This window comes from Miscanthus floridulus, chromosome 9 (genome assembly GCF_019320115.1).
Source record: "Miscanthus floridulus cultivar M001 chromosome 9, ASM1932011v1, whole genome shotgun sequence".
Classification (NCBI taxonomy): Eukaryota; Viridiplantae; Streptophyta; class Magnoliopsida; order Poales; family Poaceae; genus Miscanthus; species Miscanthus floridulus.
Genome location: NC_089588.1, coordinates 133,076,732 through 133,096,994, shown reverse-complemented (window position 1 = coordinate 133,096,994; position 20,263 = coordinate 133,076,732). Strand labels below are relative to the sequence as shown.

The 20,263-nt window shown below is 45.8% G+C and overlaps 1 pseudogene; it reads right to left on the bottom strand.

The window, feature by feature from the left end:
* Positions 1-376: 376 nt before the first annotated feature.
* On the bottom strand, positions 377-19,579 carry LOC136480982 (receptor kinase-like protein Xa21; annotated as a pseudogene).
* Between the last annotated feature and the right edge of the window lie 684 nt (positions 19,580-20,263).

The following is a 20,263-nucleotide window of genomic DNA, read 5'->3' as shown; positions in this document are numbered from 1 at the left end:
TTTGCATACTGAAAGATAGGTAATGCGCTATGAAATGCAAAGTGGGAGGCCAGGAACACATGATTCAAACATAGGTTATATAGATGCCTAGAGTATTCAGTTTATTTCATCATCATACATTGGAGTTATTGCTCGAAAAAAAAATAAAAGTGCATCATGATTTGCAGTTTCTAACTAAGACTTTGTTTCCCAGTATCACATTTAGTACTATAGCCAGGGTTGACACTTAGTACCAATTCCAAGTACTGCACCAGTTTCTTATACTAGGAAAAGTACTAATTCTTATTTGTCCCTGGCTACATATTTATTTGATAACTGCCATGTACATATCTTTATCCATACGCGAAGTGCGACTGCTACAGAGGTACTATGTGAATTACAGTAACATAGATACACTTCCCAATGAGCACAATATTGAAAATTCTTCTTTGATGGCCAAGATTTCAACATAAACCTCCTCTTTTCTTGGCCGGTCCTTGGGTGACATGTCAGAACATTTTAGACCAAGATTTGCAAGTTGCATGGCACAGTGCTGCATTTCAACCATTTCTTCTCCTCCGTCTTCACCTTCATCATATCCAGTGAGATTTGGTTCTAAGATGTTATGGATATTCAGTGGAAGTAATGACTCCACAAAGTTGCGGATGTTTACACCATCCTTAAACATGTCATCAGTTGGTCGCCTTCCTGTAATAATCTCTAGCAGAATAATTCCATAGCTATAGATGTCACCCTCAACTGAGATTTTGCAGCCCACGCCATACTCTGCAATGTAGTGCAAAACTTAATAAAAGAATCCTCCACTCAGCTTTTTCAGAAAATTGGGAAAAATATAGATAAGATGCCAAAGCATCATTTACATGACAAATATCATATATACATATGTACAATTCATTCTGATTAAAAAAAAGAGTGAAACATGTATTCACCTGGTGCAATGTATCCGATAGATCCTCTCGGTCCTACAGAACATGATGAATTATTGAATCCTGTTGAAAAGTCAACAGAAAGAAACTTTGCAAGACCGAAATCACTGAGAGAAGCAACCATTTCATCATTCAAAAGGACATTTCTTGGTTTCAGATCACGATGTACCAAAGGAGGTGTGCATCGATTATGAAGATAGTCCAATGCAGCAGCAATATCCACAGCTAGTGCTATTGGTGTGCCTAAACTCAATGGTCTTTTCATATACTCTTTCTGATGGAGCCAGCTTTCTAGGTTACCATTTACCATGTACTCAAGAATTAGTGTTTTGAATACAATTCCGGTTGGATCAAACGTTCAACATATGTTGGCCCTTGGAACCACGAGATGGAGCTCAGATTCAGATTGGATCTATAAAAGCCAGAGGGCAGCTTGGCCTTGGGCGCTTGTTGGAATTGGAAATGCAATAGTCCCCCGTTTGTACAATAGCACTGCCCCTACTTTTATGGAAAAGGGGCAGAGAGCATCTTCTACTTTTCTACTTGCTCAAGCATATCCTAGCCACTAAAATGGATGCTGAGCATATACCTAATGCAACAGTAAACTTGCAGGAAAAGTAAGATACAAGTGCCGAGCACTAGGCTTATCTGTCATTCTCCCCCTAAGCCCTGTGCCGAGCACTAGAAGTGATCTGCTGTAGCCCAATCCTCCCCCTCATCTCTTGGAACTTGGACTTTCCCAACGACTTGGTGAGGATATCAGCCAGCTGATCAGTGGTGGCAATGTGGCTGACCTTGATGCTCCCGTCCTCTAAGCAATCCCTGATGAAGTGGTACTTGATGCGAATGTGCTTGCTTCTTTCATGAAAGACAGGATTCTTGGCCAGAGCTAGAGCAGACTTGCTGTCCACCTTCAACTCAACCACATCCACATTCCTGCCAAGGAGCTCTGCCAGCATCCTTGACAGCCATAGTGCTTGAGTTGTTGTAGTGGTGGTGGCGATGTACTCTGCTTCATAGCTCGAGAGGGCCACCACCTTCTACTTGAGGGACTGCTAGCTGACCAAGCAACCACCGAGGAAGAACATGGTCTCGATTGTGCTCTTGCTAGTGTCCATGTTGCCGGCGAGGTCGTTGTCGCAGTAGCCGATGAAGCACGCTATGTCAGGGGCCCTACCATAGTGAAGACAGTAGTCAAGGGTGCCCGCCATGTAGCGAAGGATGCGCTTGATGGCCTACAGATGCTCCATCGTGGGCCGCTCCATGAACCGGCTCACGTACCCGACGGCGAAAGCGAGGTCTGGCCGAGTATGGACTAGGTAGCGCAAGCTCCCAATCAACCGCCGGTAGTGTGTGGGGTCGACCTCCTCCACCGTGCTATCCTAACTGAGCTTAAGCAGCTCCTCCATCGGGGTGTGGGCTGGATTGCAGCCCATCATGCCACCGTGCTCGAGGATGCGCTTGGCATAGTGGGTTTGGCGGAGGGTAATGCCGCTGGTATCTTGGCGCACTTCGACGCCAAGGTAGGAGCAAAGGAGGCCGAGGTCGCTCATGCTGAACTCCTTCATCTGCGCCTTGAATGCCTCCACTCTGTCTCCTTCAGCGCCGGTGATGATGAGGTCATCGACGTAGACACCGACGAGCAGGACAGAGCACCCGCTACCCCGCCGGTACACCGCCCCTCATGTACGCTCTACTGGAAGCCCATCTTCTTGAGCGTGACGTTGAGCTTTGCGTTCCAGGCTCGCTGGGCCTATCGCTGGCCGTAGAGGGCCTTGTGCAGGCGGTACACCTTTCCTTCTTCTTCGGTGATGGTGAAGCCCCATGGCTGGCGCACGTACACCTTCTCTTTGAGGTCGCCGTTGAGGAAGGTGGACTTGACGTCCATGTGGTAGACCTTCCACCCCTCCTAAGCCGCTAGAACGAGGAGGACCCGTAGTGACTTCATGCACACCACAAGGGCAGAGGCGTTGTCATAGTCGATCCCTTCTTATTGAACGAAGTCGCGCGCCACCAGCCGCGCCTTGTGCTTGATCACCATGCCCTGCTCATCCTTCTTGAGCTTGAGCACCCATTTGAGGGTGATGGGCGGTGGTCGTTGGGTAGTGGCACCAACTCCCAGGTGTGGTTCCGCTCAATGGACTTGAGCTCCTGCTCCATCGCCGCCCGCCATGTTGGATCACCCTGCGCCTCAGCATAAGTGGTCGGCTCACCGATGTGCGTCAGATGAAGCTGGGTGAAGAACCGCTCTGCCTGCTCCGAAGCAGACTAGTCACCGAGGATGTTCACCATCATGCGGTACCGCAGAGGCTCATCATCGTAGTAGGCATCTAGGCGGTCTTCATCATCCTCCAGCAGAGTCATGAACTCGATCTTAGACTGTCGACTAGTAGGCGAGGCAGGAGATGCCACAGTCGGAGATGAAGATGGTTTGGTCAGATCGGCTGCTGGTGGAGTTCCTGCGGACGTCAACCAATTTTCGGTGGTTGGAGAGGGTGCTGGTGTGGTCTGCTGTGGTACCGATGTGGTCCGCTACGATGCTGGAATGGTCGGTTGGGTTGCTGACGAGCTTTCGACCGCCGCCAACCAGTTTCTGAGCTCCTCCAGATTTGGTGATGGTAAGCGCGACGGAGTTGTTGATGTGGTCGAAGAGGCTGGTGATGTGGTCGAAGACATCAATGGAGGTGCACTCTGCGCTCTAGCCCACGTGTACTCGACGGTGAAGTCACGTAGAGCTACCACCGATCCATCATCAGCCATCTTATCCCACGCCCAGTCGTGGCCTTCGTCGAACATGACATCACGAGCCAGTTGGACACACCACATCACTGGGTCTAACACACGGTAGGCTTTAGTCTCCTCTGCGTAGCTGATGAAGACCCCCGGTGAACTTCGAGCGTCGAGCTTGCCAACATGGTTGAGCTCCTTGATGAATACCATGCAGCTGAACACCCGTAGGTAGCCAACCGCCGGCTTGCAACCATGCCCGGCCTCATATGGCATCTTGTTGTTGAGCGTCTTGGTTGGCGAGCACTTGAGTAGATGCACAACGGTCATCACCGCCTCCCCCCAATAGATCATCAGCATCGCTCTCTCCTTGATGAGGGCACGGGTGGTAGCCACCACCATCTAGTTGCGATGCTCGATGATGTCGTTCTGCTACGGGGTGTATGGGGCAGAGAAGTGGCGCTGAATCCCCTCATCAGCGTAGTATGCCATGAACTTGCCATCATTGACCATGCGTAGCACCTGGAGCTTACGGCCATATTCCTTCTCGGCAGCTGCTTGGTGGCACTTGATGGCGTCCGCTACTACCGCCTTAGTGTCAAGCAGGTCCACCTACATGTAGCAGGACATGTCGTCGACAAGGAGGAGGAAGTAGCACCCTCATCTAGGTGTAGCCGGTGTCACAGGGCCATAGAGGTCACCGTGTACGAGCTCTAGCTTCTTCTTGGTGTGGAAGCTCGCCTAGCGGGGAAAGGGGAGCCGCCACTGCTTAGCGAGGATGCTAGTGTCGTAGAACTGCTCCACATAGTCGACACACGGCATGCCCCGCACCATCACCTTGTTGCCGAGCAGCTTCAGAGCCTCAAAGTTGAGGTGCCCAAAGCGCTCATGCCACCGCCAAGTGTGGTCATCACGGCGGGATGCAAGGCACATGGGTTGTGCCACCTACACATGGAAAACATAAAGGCGATTTGTGCCTCTGTTCACCTTGGTGAGAAGTCGATGATAGCGATCCTAGATGCACAGTATCCCATGCTCGATCTCCACACGCGAGCCATTCTCATTCAGCTGTACCAAGCTGATGATGGAGTTCCTCAACACAGAGATGTAGTAGACACTAGTGAGCAACCAATGCTCGCCAGTCTTGGCGATGAAGACAACAGAGTCGACACCCTTGAGCTCCATGGCGGAGGCATCACCGAACTAGATGGAGCCTGGCACACCGGAGTCCAAGTCAGAGAAGAACTCACGCCGACTAGTCATATGGTGGGTGGCACCGGTGTCAAGGTACCAACCGTCGATCTTGTCGTCGCTGGGGCCGGTGTCAAGGAAGGTGTGGGCGCGTGGCTCTTTGAGGTGGAGCAGGGTGGAGTCGATCGATGAGGGAAGGGGAAAGTTTGAATCTTTCTCCTCCTCCCCTATTTCTTGCCATAGCTCTTCTTGTCCCCCTCCTCTACTTGCATGACATGAGCCTGCCCACTATGGCATGGAGGAAGGCGGCAGTCCTTGGCTTAATGGCCGGTCTTGCCGTAGTTGAGACAGGCATCATCTCGGGTCGCCTTGCTCTCGGTGGCGGCACTGCCATCAGCACCAGCCTAAGCCCGAGGTCCTTTCTCCTCCTTCTTGCCACCGTGTGGTCACCGACAACGCTCCCTGGGCGGACTAGAGCCAGAAGCCTTGTCCTTCTTCTTCTTCTCAAAGGCCCGCCATTGCTTGGTAGTGTAGAACAGCTTGCCTCCGGCGGTGCTCAGCACATTGTGGGGTGCCTCCTCATGATCTTGCACTGTCTTAATCCTCCCGATGATCTTGATGGAGAGCTCCTCGAAATTGAGAAGCGTCTTGATCGCTAGCATGATCTAGGAGTACTTCTGTGGGATGCAGTGCAGGAGCTTCTCCACCGTGTGAGCATCAGTGATGTCGGTGTCGCCGTTGAGTGGCATCTGCTCCTTCAGGCTAGAAAGGCGAAAGGCAAAGTCCTCGATTTGCTCACTGGGGTTAAAGGCGAGGCCTTCCCACTCATGTCGCAGCCGCTGCCGCATCGCTCGACGTATCAGGTGATCATCGAGGCTCGCGGTGGCGATGGAGTATCAGGCCTCCTTTGTCGATGCCCTGTTGGCGAGGGAGGCATCGATCTCTGGTGGCACGGTGGTGCACAACGCCTCCAGCGCTCTACGATCGTTGTGGACCTCGACATCTCCGAACTTGACTGTGTCCCAGATCTATCGTGCCTACGTCTTGACCTTCATTAGTAGACTACCCTCATGGTAGTTGGTCCTCGTGAGCATCAGCCATGGCATCCCCGCTCCGGAGTCATTGTAGACAGTCTGCACCACCGGCTGTGCCACCAGTGAGCGGCCACGGCGTCCACGGCGCCGCTCTGGTGATAGAGACTAAAGATGATGCCATGCTGGGCTTCGTGACCTACCGACTAGCTAACGCTCCATCTCGACGCATAGCGCTATAGTCGCAGCTGCCCCCTGCCTGGCCGTCTCGACCGCTGCCGCTTCCTCTGCAGTAGCAAGGCATGTCGTGCGATCATTGGCTCCTACTACTGCTGCACCGTCGGGGTTCCTCACCGCACTAGCAGTGGCAGCAACGACGCGCACTCTCTCGATCTGGCTGATGGTGGACATGGCTGCTCACCAGACTCTCAAGAACCCGGCTCTGATACCAGTTGTTGGCCCTTGGAACCACAAGATGGATCTCAGATTCAGATCGGATCAAGGAAAGCCAGAGGGCAGCTTGGCCTTGGCCGCTTGTTGGAATTGGAAATGCAATAGCCCCCCCGCTTGTACAATAGCACTGCCCATGCTTTTATGGGCAAGGGGCAGAGAGCATCTTCTACTTTTCTACTTGCTCAAGCATATCCTAGCCACTAAAGTGGATGCTGAGCATATTCCTAATGCAAAAGTAAACTTGCAGGATAAGTAAGATACAAATGCCGAGCACTAGGCTTATCTGTAAACATACACTAATAACTCTTATAAGATTCCGTTGGCAAATATTTCTCAATACCACACATTCAGAAAGGAAGTTACTTGGTGCTCCAAATTGGTCGAGCCTAAATACCTTTATGGTAGCTGCACATTCTTCAACCTTTAATTGACCTTTGTACACCATTCCAAATCTTCCGGATCCAACAAGACTGTTAGGAGAGAAACCATCTGTTGCTTTGAATAAATCACCACCACCACCAACAACAACAAAGCCTTTAAGTCCCAAACAAGTTGGGGTAGGCTAGAGTTGAAACCCAGTAGAAGCAATCAAGGTTCAGGCACGTGAATAGCTGTTTTCCAAGCACTCCTATCTAAAGCTAAGTCTTTGGGTATATTCCATCCTTTCAAGTCTCCTTTTATTGCCTCTACCCAAGTCAACTTCAGTCTTCCTCTGCCTCTCTTCACATTACTATCCTGGCTTAGGATTTCACTATGCACCAGTGCCTCTGGAGGTCTCTGTTGGACATGTCAAAACCATCTCAACCTGTGTTGGACAAGCTTTTCTTCAATTGGTGCTACCCCTATTCTATCATGTATATCATCTTTCCGAATTCGATCCCTTCTTGTATGACTGCAAATCCAACACAACATACGCATTTCCACGACACTTATCTGTTGAACATGTCGTCTTTTCGTAGGCCAACATTATGCACCATACAACATAGCAAGTCCAATCACCGTCCTATAAAACTTGCCTTTTAGCTTCTGTGGTACCCTTTTGATAGGACACCAGATGCTTGGCACCACTTCATCCACCCTGCTTCGATTCTATGGCTAACATCTTCATCAATATCCCCGTCTCTCTATAGTATTGATCCTAAATATCGAAAGGTATCCTTCCTAGGCACTACTTGACCTTCCAAACTAATATCTTCCTCCTCCCGAGTAGTAGTGCCAAAGTCACATCTCATATACTCAGTTTTAGTTCTACTGAGTCTAAAACCTTTGGACTCCAAAGTCTCCGGCCATAACTCCGGTTTCTGATTCACTCCTGTCCAACTTTCATCAACTAGCACTACATCGTCCGCGAAAAGCAAACACCAGGGGATGTCCCCATGTATGTCCCTTGTGACCTCATCCATCACTAAGGCAAACAGATATGGGCTCAAAGCTGACCCTTGATGTTGTCCGATCCTAATCGGGAAGTCATCCGTGTCTCCATCACTTGTTCGAACACTAGTCACAACATTGCTGTACATGTCCTTAATGAGCCCGACATACTTCGTTGGGACTTTATGTTTGTCCAAAGCCCTTTGGGTTTCATCTCCATTAGAATGGCTAAATTTAGGACGCGTTTGGCTGGGCTTCGGCGGCTTCGGCTCCTGCCTGTCGGCCGCTGGGCGGCCGACACCCGGCACTGTTCACCGGAGCCGCTTTTCTCTCCCCTCCTTTTCCTCTCTCACAGACGCTCATGTCGACAGCCGGAGCCGGAGAAGCTCGTTTTCGTGGCTCCGCGGCTCCTGCTCCTGCCTCCTGTCGGCCGCCCAGCGGCCGACACCCTGCTACAGTGGTCGGAGCCGGAGCCGACCGGAGCGCTGCCAAACGCGTCCTTAACGTTGGCTCACCATGCCTATCACAACCCTCCTCCTTTACCAAGGCTTGGGACCTCCTATGTTGAGACAACATACGAGAAATTCTTTAGCTTCTTTAATGATTGGTTGGTTAGTTGCTTTCCTTTCCTTCTCTTCTTCAAAATAATGACAGCAACACATGCCACTGTGACTGTAGCTACACTTGCAAGTGAAACAAGAACAGCTAAAATGTAGGAATGCTCCTTTCTTTGGGGTCTTGATGTCAAGCACTGTGGTACTTGTAGATCTAGAGACGTTGCACACAACTTATTGTTTCCTTAGACATACACATCATTTGGTTTAGCAAAGATGCTGCCTCCAAGGACAGGGCCCTCAAGGTCATTGAAGGATAGATTTAGAATCTGTAAAGAGCTAAGTGACTCCAAAAATTCAGGAATTCTACCAGACAATTTATTCTGGGAAAGATCCATCACAGTGATGCCTTTTATGTTGACAAAAGAATCTGGGATGCTTCCTTGCAGATTATTTGCTTCTAAGTGGAGTGACTCCAAAAGAAGGCACTGACCAAGTGTGGAGGGGATCTCACCTAATAATCGATTGTTGGAAAGACTAAGTGAATTCAGATTGATCAATCCACCAATCTTAAACGGTATGTCTCCAGTGAGTTTGTTATTGGACAAGTCTAAGCCAACAGAAAGTGTAGATATCGAAAACAGTTCACGTGGAATTTGCAGTCCTCTAAACTAGAAGGTATGGACCTGGTCAAATTATTTTCCTCGAAAAGAAGTTTAGTAAGCCGCTCTAACTTCCCAATTGATCTTGGGATTTCTCTAGAAAGTTGGTTTTTGGATATGGTCAGAATGCACAAATTTTGATGGTTCCCTAGCGTGTCTGGAATTTTTCCCTAAAAGAAAATTATTATCTAACTGAATTACCATGAGATTCGTGAACTTTCCTATCTCTAATGGTATAGAACCTGTGAATTGATTATTTTTAGAACCATGATCTCTAAGCTTTTTGGGATATTAGTGATACAAGTAAATATTATACCTTCGAGGTTGTTTCTATCTAACCATAAATTCTTTAACTGTGTGCAGTTGACTAGAGAGGACATGAAGGACCAATCTCCAGCTTCAAGCCTATTTGCACCTAGATTATCTAGGTAACTCAACAAGGTCAGGGATCCCAGTGAACGAATAACACATGTGAATGCATTGCTACAGAGATCTAGATATTGCAAATTTGTGGCATTGGCCAGTGAAGCTGGAATTGGACCTTCAAACCTGCTCCCTTCCAATATCAATCGTGTGATGCTTGTAAGGGTGTTGCCGATATTGGTGGGAAGCCTACCGACAAGTTTGTTGGTCCCAAGTCCAAGAAAAGTAAGAGAGGAGATGTTATAAATTGCAGGTGCAACGGTGCCTGACAAGTTGTTATAGCTGAGGTCTAGTGCTTGTAGGGTTTTAAGCTTACCTACGCTCTCTGGAATCCTTCCTCCTAAACTATTATGAGAAAGCAGTAAGCAAGCCAAGGAAGAAAGATTTCCATGTGAGCTAGGAATCTCTCTAGAGAGATTATTTTGGTATAAGCTAAGGTAATTCAGTGCCGAGGAAGATGCCTGCGAGAAAGGTGGGACAGACCCGGAAAGAGCATTGTGTGAGAGATCTATGTAATAAAGAGACGTGAAGTTGAACAGAGCAGGGGTATCCCACCAGTAAGGCTGTTATTATGAAGATTCACCCAGGCCAGGTTTTTGCTGTCCAAGAAATTCAGGAATGCTTCCTATGAGATTATTGCTGGGGAGAAATAGTGTGTAGAGACTGGGAAGCAGGCCAAGCCGTGGAGGGATGCTTCCCTGAAGATTGTTGTAGCCAAGAATAACCGTCTGAAGGGATGAGCACCGAGCAAGACTTGGAGGGATCTCACCTTGGAGGGAATTGCTATCAAGGTCAATTTTCTCAAGACGTGAACTTGCGGATATTGGCTCACTACCTGAAACAGTGAGTTTGCCATGTGCCATAGGCAGTCGGCAAAGACCAAAAAACACTCGGCAAAAGATTTGCCGAGTGTAACACTCGGCAAACAACACATGACATCTATAGTGTCAGCAAACGCCTCTTTGCCGAGTGTTTTCTATCGGACACTCGGCAAACACTTTGCCGAGAGCTGAAACCGACGCTCAGCTAAAAAAACTAAAGCGACGGCGTGGAGACAGTCACGCCGCCTTTGCCGAGTGTCAACTCCCAGACACTCGGCAAACCTGCATCCTTTGCCGAGTGTCAACTCCTAGACACTCAGCAAAGCTTCCTCATTTTGCCGTGTGTCAAATTCCAGGCACTCGGCAAACCTTCCTCCTTTGCTGAGTGTCAACTCCCAGACACTCAGCAAAGCTTCCTCCTTTTGCCGTGTGTCAAATTACAGGCACTCGGCTAACCTACCCTCTTTGCTGTGTGCCAAATACTGGACACTCAGCAAACATGCCATCTTTGTCGTGTCACAGCACAGACACTCGGCAAAGAAGCCATTTTAGTCCCAGAAAGCACAGATTACTGCCATGTGTCTCTCTTTGTCGAGTGTATTTTCATGGCACTCGGCAAATAGGGCTTTTGCCGATGTAACACTCAGCAAAGCTGTCACATATAATCACTTTATATGGTTCGGTCATAGCCACGTACCACATTCAAATAAACATCACATCCATCATAGATAGTTCACAATAGGCATCATAGGCAGTTCATATAGATATATCGACTACACATAAATGCAAATAAACTTTAGAATCACAAGTAGGTTCATTCACAACCACAAATAGTCACAAGTAGTCACAGGTAGTCCACAAATGCAAATACAAATAAAATCACAAGTAGTCACTTAGGCCACGAGTTCCACTACGACCACGCTGGGCCATGAGGCTCATTCGATGCCGCCAATTGATGTTGCACAAAGGAGAAGAGATTGCATGTGTGAGACAAGATTGAACAACATGTATGGTCTCTCTGCTGCCTAAGTAGTATAACCCTTTAACTATCAGCAATATCTTCTCAATTGCATTGTGCTCTAGTATGATTGATTAAGTACTAGTTGGTAACAAACATATAACATAACATTAAAATAAGATGCATCCCTTCGGACAAGCATGTATCTGCTCATATGGCATCTTAAGTGCACGAAGGAGTTTATGTGCCTCATACATACTCTTTGGCAAGATATGACCATCTGGGAGCAGGCAACCAACAACTGTGAGCATAACATCGAAGGCTTCTCGACTCAAGCTAAATTGGGACTTTATGACCATTAGATGTGCAATGGCATCCAGTTGAGAAACCTTGGCATGCCCGTGAAGGGGTTGCTGTGCCGCAGACAATATATCGTAATACACCTTTGTGGTTGGCTCTGGCTCCTCCTCCCTACGTCCTTCATCGAAGTGTCCTTCATGATAGTCATTTAACATGTCTCCTACCCCGGCATCAGCATCATAATCCTCGATGCGTTGTCTCACGACCTCGTCTCTCACACGATCGGATTCACCATGGTAGATCCACCAGGTATAGTCGCCGTAAATCCATTCTTGCAAAGATGTTTACCCATGACCACCTTTGTTTGTCGACACGTGTTTGCACAAATGCTACAGGGACACCAAGTGCCACGCGCTCCTTTAACCCTTGCAAATGCTAGTTCCAAGAAAGCATCGGTCTTCTCAATCCATTCATCGGTGAACAAACCCTGACTAGAGCACCCGTGTACATCCAGTCACGGTCATCCATCCTCTAACATATCAGCAAGTAATATAAAAATCAATTGCATCTATAGGTTCCTATACTGTCTAATAGGTGAAGATAGGTCCTAATCCCATCCGAGGATGTATAGATGGGGTTAGTTTCCATGCTCAACTCCTATCCGAGATAGAATTTCGGCAGCACCTCTTCGTTGTTCTCCAAATACACGTCCTGACAGGGAGATTGTGTATATGGAGAACAACAGGGAGATGCTACTGAAACTCTGTCTCGGATCCAAGTAGAGCATGGAAACTAACTCCATCTACACATCCTCGGGCTATCCAAAAAACGTGGACAATTCAAAACAGATACGGTTAAAGATTTGCATATTTCCAACCGTATCTCTTTCGAACGGAAGATGCCTAGCTAGGTTACGTGATATACGAACATGATATGGAAAGAGGGGTGTAGGATGCCTCACCTTGCTATCCTGCAAAGTGATGAGTCGAGGACGGTGGGGAATGATCCTTGCAATAGCCTCTCTTGCAACAAACCAACATAATAGTGTCAATTATAAATTTTGGCAGCACCTCCCCTGCACGGTGAGGTAACCAACACCTGCAACAAACCAACGGCACGATGGCCGACAACCACATACAGAGTCCAAGAAATAATGCTGAAACAACTTGTCAATAGGCTGATAAGCATGGCTGAGACGATCAAGTGAACAGGGTGTCAATTGGCAGGATGACACACTCAGAATGAATGAAAATAGGCCACTGGTAATTCTAGCATGTGCAAGAAAGCTCTGCGCCATATTTCGACATCCCGCGTTACTGGCAATGTTGACATAAATCAAATTTAGACACTATGCAAACCAATCAAGTACTATATGTGGTTACCCAAGTAGCAGCACAAGGAATTATATCCGATTTGGAAAGAAGTGAAATAGACACGATATTTGAACCATAAATTTTCCAGCTAATATGCATTCACCACTCCAGCAACATACTTAAATTAAGTAGCACATGAGTATTTCACTTTCACTATCTGTTCCACAAAGCTTGAGTTTCATAAGCCCCAGACTAGATGGCATCTTACTCCCCACAAATGTTGCTAAATTATCTAGATTAATCAGGCAACTGCTTTCAATCTGGAAGTAGCTAGATTAATCAGGCAACTGAACAAGAGAAGCCCCACCCCCTCAGTTCCCCAAAGCCTGACCTCGTTAACCAACAAAATCAGTTCGTAGTGGAATACAGAGCACACAATAAATGAAGAAGTAAGGCACAGACATGGCAAGTTGTCAAATACAAATGCTCTGCACTTGTTTGAACTGAAAGAAAATTAGTATCCACATCTGATCAGCATATCATGGAAGAAATGCAAGTGTTGTCCTGAACTCAGACCAGGGCATACATCTGTTTAAGAAATTAGCCAAAACAGATTTTATAATGCATAAGTGAAGCAGTAAAACAAGCATAGTTTATTTCTAAACAAGATACTAGTACAGGACAAAAAAGAAATATGCATCCATTTCAGGTACTGAACAAGAGAAGCCCCACCCCCTCAGTTCCCCCAGTCTAACCCAACCAACCAGTTAGCTAGCCCTGAGGTGGTCCCAAAATCTCTAGAGTCAACCCTGAATTCCCAATTTCCAACATATTAGAACCCGAATTTTGATGTCTACAAGGCACGGGTATAGAAAGATGCCGAAATGATATTGGAGAAGTTAATTTCACGAAATCGCCTAAACAATTAATCAGAATGGAATCCCAGCCAAAGCAAGCAAGCGCGCACGGAGAGAGCTAGCATCAATTCAAGAGAAACAAGGGAAGCGAGTTAAAAGTGGGCAAGAGCTCCAAATACTTTATCAGCGATTCGTTACAGAACTGAGAGCTTCGAGAACGACGGAGCGAGAAAACACTCACAAGCAGAGAGAGAGAGAGACCAGGGCTCGCTCGCCTGGGTGCAGGACGCTGGGGGCCGGGCGCGGGGTGCTGGGAGACTGCGTCGTCGGCGCGTGGGGGCAGGCGTCGGGTGCGGTACGCCAGGGGCCGGGCGCGGGGCGCGGGGAGCCTACGTCGTCGACACGGGGGGCACCAGGAGACTGCGTCGTTGGAGCGCGGGGGTGGGCGCCGGGTGCGGGACGCCGTGGGCCGGGCGCAGGGCGCGGGGAGCGTGCATCGTCGGCGCATGGGGGCGGGCGTCGGGAGACTGCGTCGTCGGCGCGCGGGGCAGGCGTCGGGTGCGGGACGCTAGGGGCCGGACACGGGGCACGGGGAGCCGACGACGTCGACGCGCATGGGGCGGGCGCCGGGGGCCGGGCGCGGGGCGTCGGTAGCCTGCGTCGTCGGCGCGTGGGGGCAGGCATCGGGTGCGGGACGCCGAGCGCCAGGGGCTGGTGTGGGCGAGCGCGGGCGTGGGATCGGCGGCGGGGGCGACGGCGTGGTCTCGCTTGGGCGCGGCAAAGTGTTTGAGTGTGTGCGTGTGTGTGCGGCCGGGTGTGGGACTTGGGGTGGTTACAAGGGAGGTTTGTCGAGTGCCCCACAAACCCCAGTTTTGTTTTTTTCATTTTCAAAACCTAAATGACTATGCGTGTGTGGGGCCCGTAAACCTGTTTGCCGAGTGTCCTAGTTCTGACACTCGGCAAACTACAGGTTTGCCGAGTGCTAGATCGTGAGCACTCGGCAAACCCATTTTATTTTTTTTCTAATTTCCAAATCGTAAACTACTGCACGTGTGTGGGGTTCATGAAGCTATTTGCCAAGTGTCCCAGGTCTAACACTCGGCAAAGTTCGCAAACTTATTTTTTTTCATTTTCCTTCTTTTTCATAACGTGTTTTCCTCAATTTGTTCCGATATACTTTGAAAATACCTTCTCAAATTCACTGAACAATATATATTTGATTTTTCTAGAAAAAGTTTCAAGGTCAGGAGTGAAAAAACTTATTATTTCATGCAGTTGTAGCTCAAATTCAATGTATATCAATTAAAATTCTAGAACTGCACTTAATAAAATAAAATTATCAAACAGATCCAAAAAATTACCAAAATTACACATGAATCAATCTATGTTCTCTATTGCCTATACAAAAACTTTTGAAGTCAAACCCCAATTCGACCGTCACGTTGACTCCAAATCTTACCGAATCCTTCACAACGCTATGATTCTTCTTCTGAGATACTTCGGTTTGTAAACATCATACGTGACCTATTATGCGAAACCTTCTTAAGTTTTTACCACAGCCTCCACATATGGTATCATGAGATCTTGACAAATCTCATGATTTTTAGACTTCGTTTGTTTTTTAAGAATTTTAAAACCTTTTGGCCACACATTCGTGGTCGGGTTTCGTGAACAAGATGTTCAAAATTTTCTTTCATTACCCGGGTAAGGCCTCACACGGGACTCAATAACATGAATATCATCTTTCTACTCATTTTATTATATTATTTAAATCACTTGCAGTTCAAATTTGACATATACCAAAAAAATCCTTTAAAGGCAATAAATTAATTAAATATAGCAAACGGATCTAGAAATATACCAAATGTTAACATGGAGTACCACATATTGTATGTGGAGAGTAGAAAAATTCTCAAGGTTAGGAGTGAAAAAAAACTTATTATTTCATGCAGTTGTAGCTCAAATTCAATGTATATCAATTAAAATTCTATAATTGCACTTAATAAATTAAAATTATCAAACGGATCTAAAAATAACCAAAATTACAAATGAATCAATCTATGTTCTCTATTGCCTATACAAAACGTTTTGAAGTCAAATGGGACCAAAAAAATCCTTAAAAGGCAACTTTGGTAATAAATTACACATGGATAAGGCCTCACACGGGACCAAAAAAATCCTTTAAAGGCAATAAATTAATTAAATATAGCAAATGGATCTAGAAATATATTAAATCTTAATATGGAGTACCACATGTTGTATGTGGAGAGTAGAAAAATTTTCAACGTCAGGAGTGAAAAAAACTTATTATTTCATGCAGTTGTAGCTCAAATTCAATGTATATCAATTAAAATCCTATAATTGCACTTAATAATAAAAAAATTACCAAACAGATCTAAAAATTACCAAAATTACACATGAATCAATCTATGTTCTCTATTGCCTATACAAAACATTTTGAAGTCAAACCCCAATTCGACCATCACTTTGACTTCAAATCTTACCGAATCCTTCTCAATGCTACGATTCTTCTTCTGATTTACTTTGGTTTGTAAACATCATACGTGACAGATTGTGCAAAACCTTCAAAAATTTTTACCATGTCCTCCATGTATGATATCATGAGATCTTGACAAATCTCATGATTTTTAGACTTCGTTTGTTTTTTAAGAATTTAAAAACCATTCGGCCACACGCTCGTGGTCGTGTTTCGTGAACAAGATGTTCAAAATTTCCTTTCATTTTCCAGATAAGGCATCACGCTAGACTCAATAACATGAATATCATTTTTCTACTCATTTTATTATTTTATTAGAATCACTTGCAGTTCAAATTTGACTTATACCAAAAAATTTCTTTAAAGGCAATAAATTAATTAAATATAGCAAACGGATCGAGAAATATACCAAATCTTAACATGGAGTACCACATGTTGTACGTGGAGAGTAGAAAAGTTTCAAGCTCAGGGAGGAAAAAACTTACTATTTCATGTAGTTGTAGCTCAAATTCAATGTATATCAATTAAAATCCTATAATTGCACATAATAGATTAAAATTATCAAATGAATCCAAAAAATTACCAAAATTGTACATGAATCAATCTATGTTCTCTATTGTCTATACCAAAAGTTTTGAAGTCAAACCCCAATTCGACCGTCACTTTGACTCTAAATCTTACCGAATCCTTCTCAACGCTACGATTCTTCTTCTGAGATACTTTGGTTTACAAACATCATATGTGACAGATTGTGCGAAACTTTCTCCATTTTTTTCCATGGCGTCCACGTATGATATCATGAGATCTTAACAACTCTCATGATTTTCCTACTTCGTTTGCTTTTTTTAGAATTTAAAAACCATTCGGCCACACGTTCGTGGTCGTGTTTCCTGAACAAGATGTTTGAAATTTCTTTTTATTTCCTAGGTAGGGCCTCACACCAGACTCAATAATTTGAATATCATTTTTATACTCATTTTATTATATTATTTGAATCACTTACAGTTCAAATTTGACTTATACCAAAAACTTCCTCAAAATGCAATAAATTAATTAAATATAGCAAACAGATCTAGAAATATACTAAATCTTAACATGGAGTACTACATGTTGTATGTGGAGAGTAGAAAAAGTTTCAAGGTCAGGGGAGAAAAAAACTTATTATTTCATGTAGTTGTAGCTCAAATTCAATGTATATCAATTAAAATCCTATAATTACACTTAATAGATTAAAATTATCAAACGGATCAAAAAAATAACTAAAATTACACATGAATTAATCTATGTTCTCTATTGCCTATACCAAAAGTTTTGAAGTCAAACACCAATTCGACCGTCACTTTGACTCCAAATCTTACCGAATCCTTCTCAACGCTATGATTCTTCTTCTAAGATACTTCGGTTTGAAAACATCATACGTGACAGATTATGCGACACTTTCTCTATTTTCTACCATGGCCTCCACGTATGATATCATGAGATCTTGACAAATCTCATGATTTTCTGACTTCGTTTGCTTTTTTTAGAATTTAAAAACCATTCGTCCACACGTTCGTGGTCGTATTTCCTGAACAAGATGTTTGAAATTTCTTTTCATTTCCTAGGTAAGGCCTCACACCAGACTCAATAACTTGAATATCATTTTTATACTCATTTTATTATATTAGTTGAATCACTTACATTTCAAATTTGACTTATACCAAAAAATTCCTTAAAATGCAATAAATTAATTAAATATAGCAAACGGATCTAGAAATATACTAAATCTTAACATGGAGTACCACATGTTATATGTGGAGAGTAGAAAATGTTTCAAGGTCAGGAGAGAAAAAAACTTTATTATTTCATGCAGTTGTAGCTCAAATTCAATGTATATCAATTAAAATCCAATAATTGCACTTAACAGATTAAAATTATCAAATGGATCTAAAAAATTTACCAAAATTACACATGAATCAATCTATGTTCTCTATTGCCTATACAAAAAGTTTTGAAGTCAAACCCCAATTCAACCGTAACTTTGACTCCAAATCTTACTGAATCCTTCTCAACGCTACGATTCTTCTTCTAAGATACTTCGGTTTGTAAACATCATACATGACAGATTGTGCAAAACCTTCTCAATTTTTTACCATGGCCCCCACGTATGATATCATGAGATCTTGACAAATCTCAATTTTTTCCGACTTCGTTTGCTTTTTTTAGAATTTAAAAACCATTTGGCCACACGTTCGTGGTCGTGTTTCGTGAATAAGATGTTCGAAATTTCCTTTCATTTCCGCATAAGGCCTCACATTGGACTCAAGAACATGAATATCATTTTCCACTCATTTTATTCCATTAATTGAATCACTTGCGGTTCAAATTTGAGTTATACAAAAAAAATCCTTTAAATGAAATAAATTAATTAATTATAGCAAACAGACCGAGAAATATATCAAATTTTAACATGGAGTACCACGTACTGTATGTAGAGATTAGAAAAATTTTTGAGGGTAGCGGAGGTAAAAAAAGTTTAGGCTTTGCCGAGAGCCAACAAAAAACACTCGGCAAATAATGTCTTTGCTGAGAGCCAACAAAAAACACTTGGCAAATAATGTCTTTGCCGAGTGTCACTAACGGACACTCGGCAAAGTGCTAACAGCAGGGCACTCCAGCTGGCGGCCGTTGCACGGCCGGCGCATGTGCTGCTATTTTGCCAAGTGCCTGATGTTTGCCGAGTGTTTCATTATTATTTGCCGAGTGTTTACTTTAAGGCACTCGGCAAAGAGGGTTTTTGCCGAGTGCAATATGTTTGCCGAATGTTTCCACGGCGGTACTCGGCATACAGTAGGTTTGCCGAGTGCCCGATGGAATGCACTCGGTAAACCCTCAGGCACTCGGCATACCTACTGTTTCTGGTAGTGGCTCTGGTATCTCACCGCGAAGGGAGTTCATGCTGAGGTTCTGGTAACGAAGCTGGGTTAGCCAGCCGATGTCAGGAGAAATCTGACCATCAAGCTGGCTGTTGGGCATGTGGATCCTTTCAAGGAAGCTGAGGTTGGCGACACAAGGGAATATGCTACCAGTGATGTTCTCGGATTCAAGATCCAGTGCAATGACTCGATATGCCTGATGTCTGCTGCCGCATGTCACCCCATGCCACTCGCAGAACGCTCGGGAGTCGTCTCTCGGCGCCAAGGGTATGCCTGGGTATTCCTTGGAATACCCAAGATTTAGGTAAAAAAATACATATAGTATACATGTATATTCTATTTTTTAATTGGACCAAAAGGTCAAAAACGTACCGGTAGCAGCGAGCAGGCCAACCTGGCCAAGGCCCAAGCGGCCAGAATTGCTCCCGTCGGCATCCAAGGCCTGCAGCGGTGCATCCCATTCACAAGTCGCGACTCCCATTCTTCTAATAAAAAAATCGCGACGGCGGCGGCGGCGGCAGCGGATCTCGATCTGCTGCTGTGGGCTGCCGGCTACGGCGGCGGAGGGGCGGCGGCACATCTCGATCTGCTTCTCAACGGTGGTGGGCGGCCGGTGACGTGCAGGCAGCAGCGCATTGTCGTCGCAATTGCAGCAGGCAGGTAGGTAAAGATTTCATTTTCTCCTCTAATTTATTTGATCTTGCTACTTCTGTGCTGCATGCTACTTTGTTTAGTAATTTTCTAACATTCTGTTCTTTGTAAATGTAATGTAGATGAAGAAGAAGGGTACTAGCAGCATATTTGCATTATAGGAGAAAGCTGCAAAGGCAAAAAAAACAGCTTCCACATCTACATCAAATCCTCCTGTTGAGGTTGAGAACAATCTGCAGGTAGTTTTTGTGCAAGCGCAGGATGATGGTGACATTATAGATGGCCAACGGGCCGGCCCGTCACAGCACGGCATGGGCCCATGCCAGGCCCAGCACGGCACGCTGTGCCGAGCTGGGCTTCGTGCCTGGCCGACAGCCCAGGCACGCCTTGCTAGGCTGTTTTCGTGTCACCGGTAAGCATGGCTTGTGAAGCCTCTCGGGCCGGCCCAAGGCCCGCTTGGCAGGGGGAGGCAGCGCCACGGCGGTAGCAGGAGCCCTCACGGCCAGTGGCCCGACGCCCCGCGGTCGTCGCTCCCAAGGGCGGCGAGCCTGTGGCCGTGGACGAGAGGGAGGAAGAGAGGAGAGAAGGGGAAGGAGACGATGAGCGGTGTGCT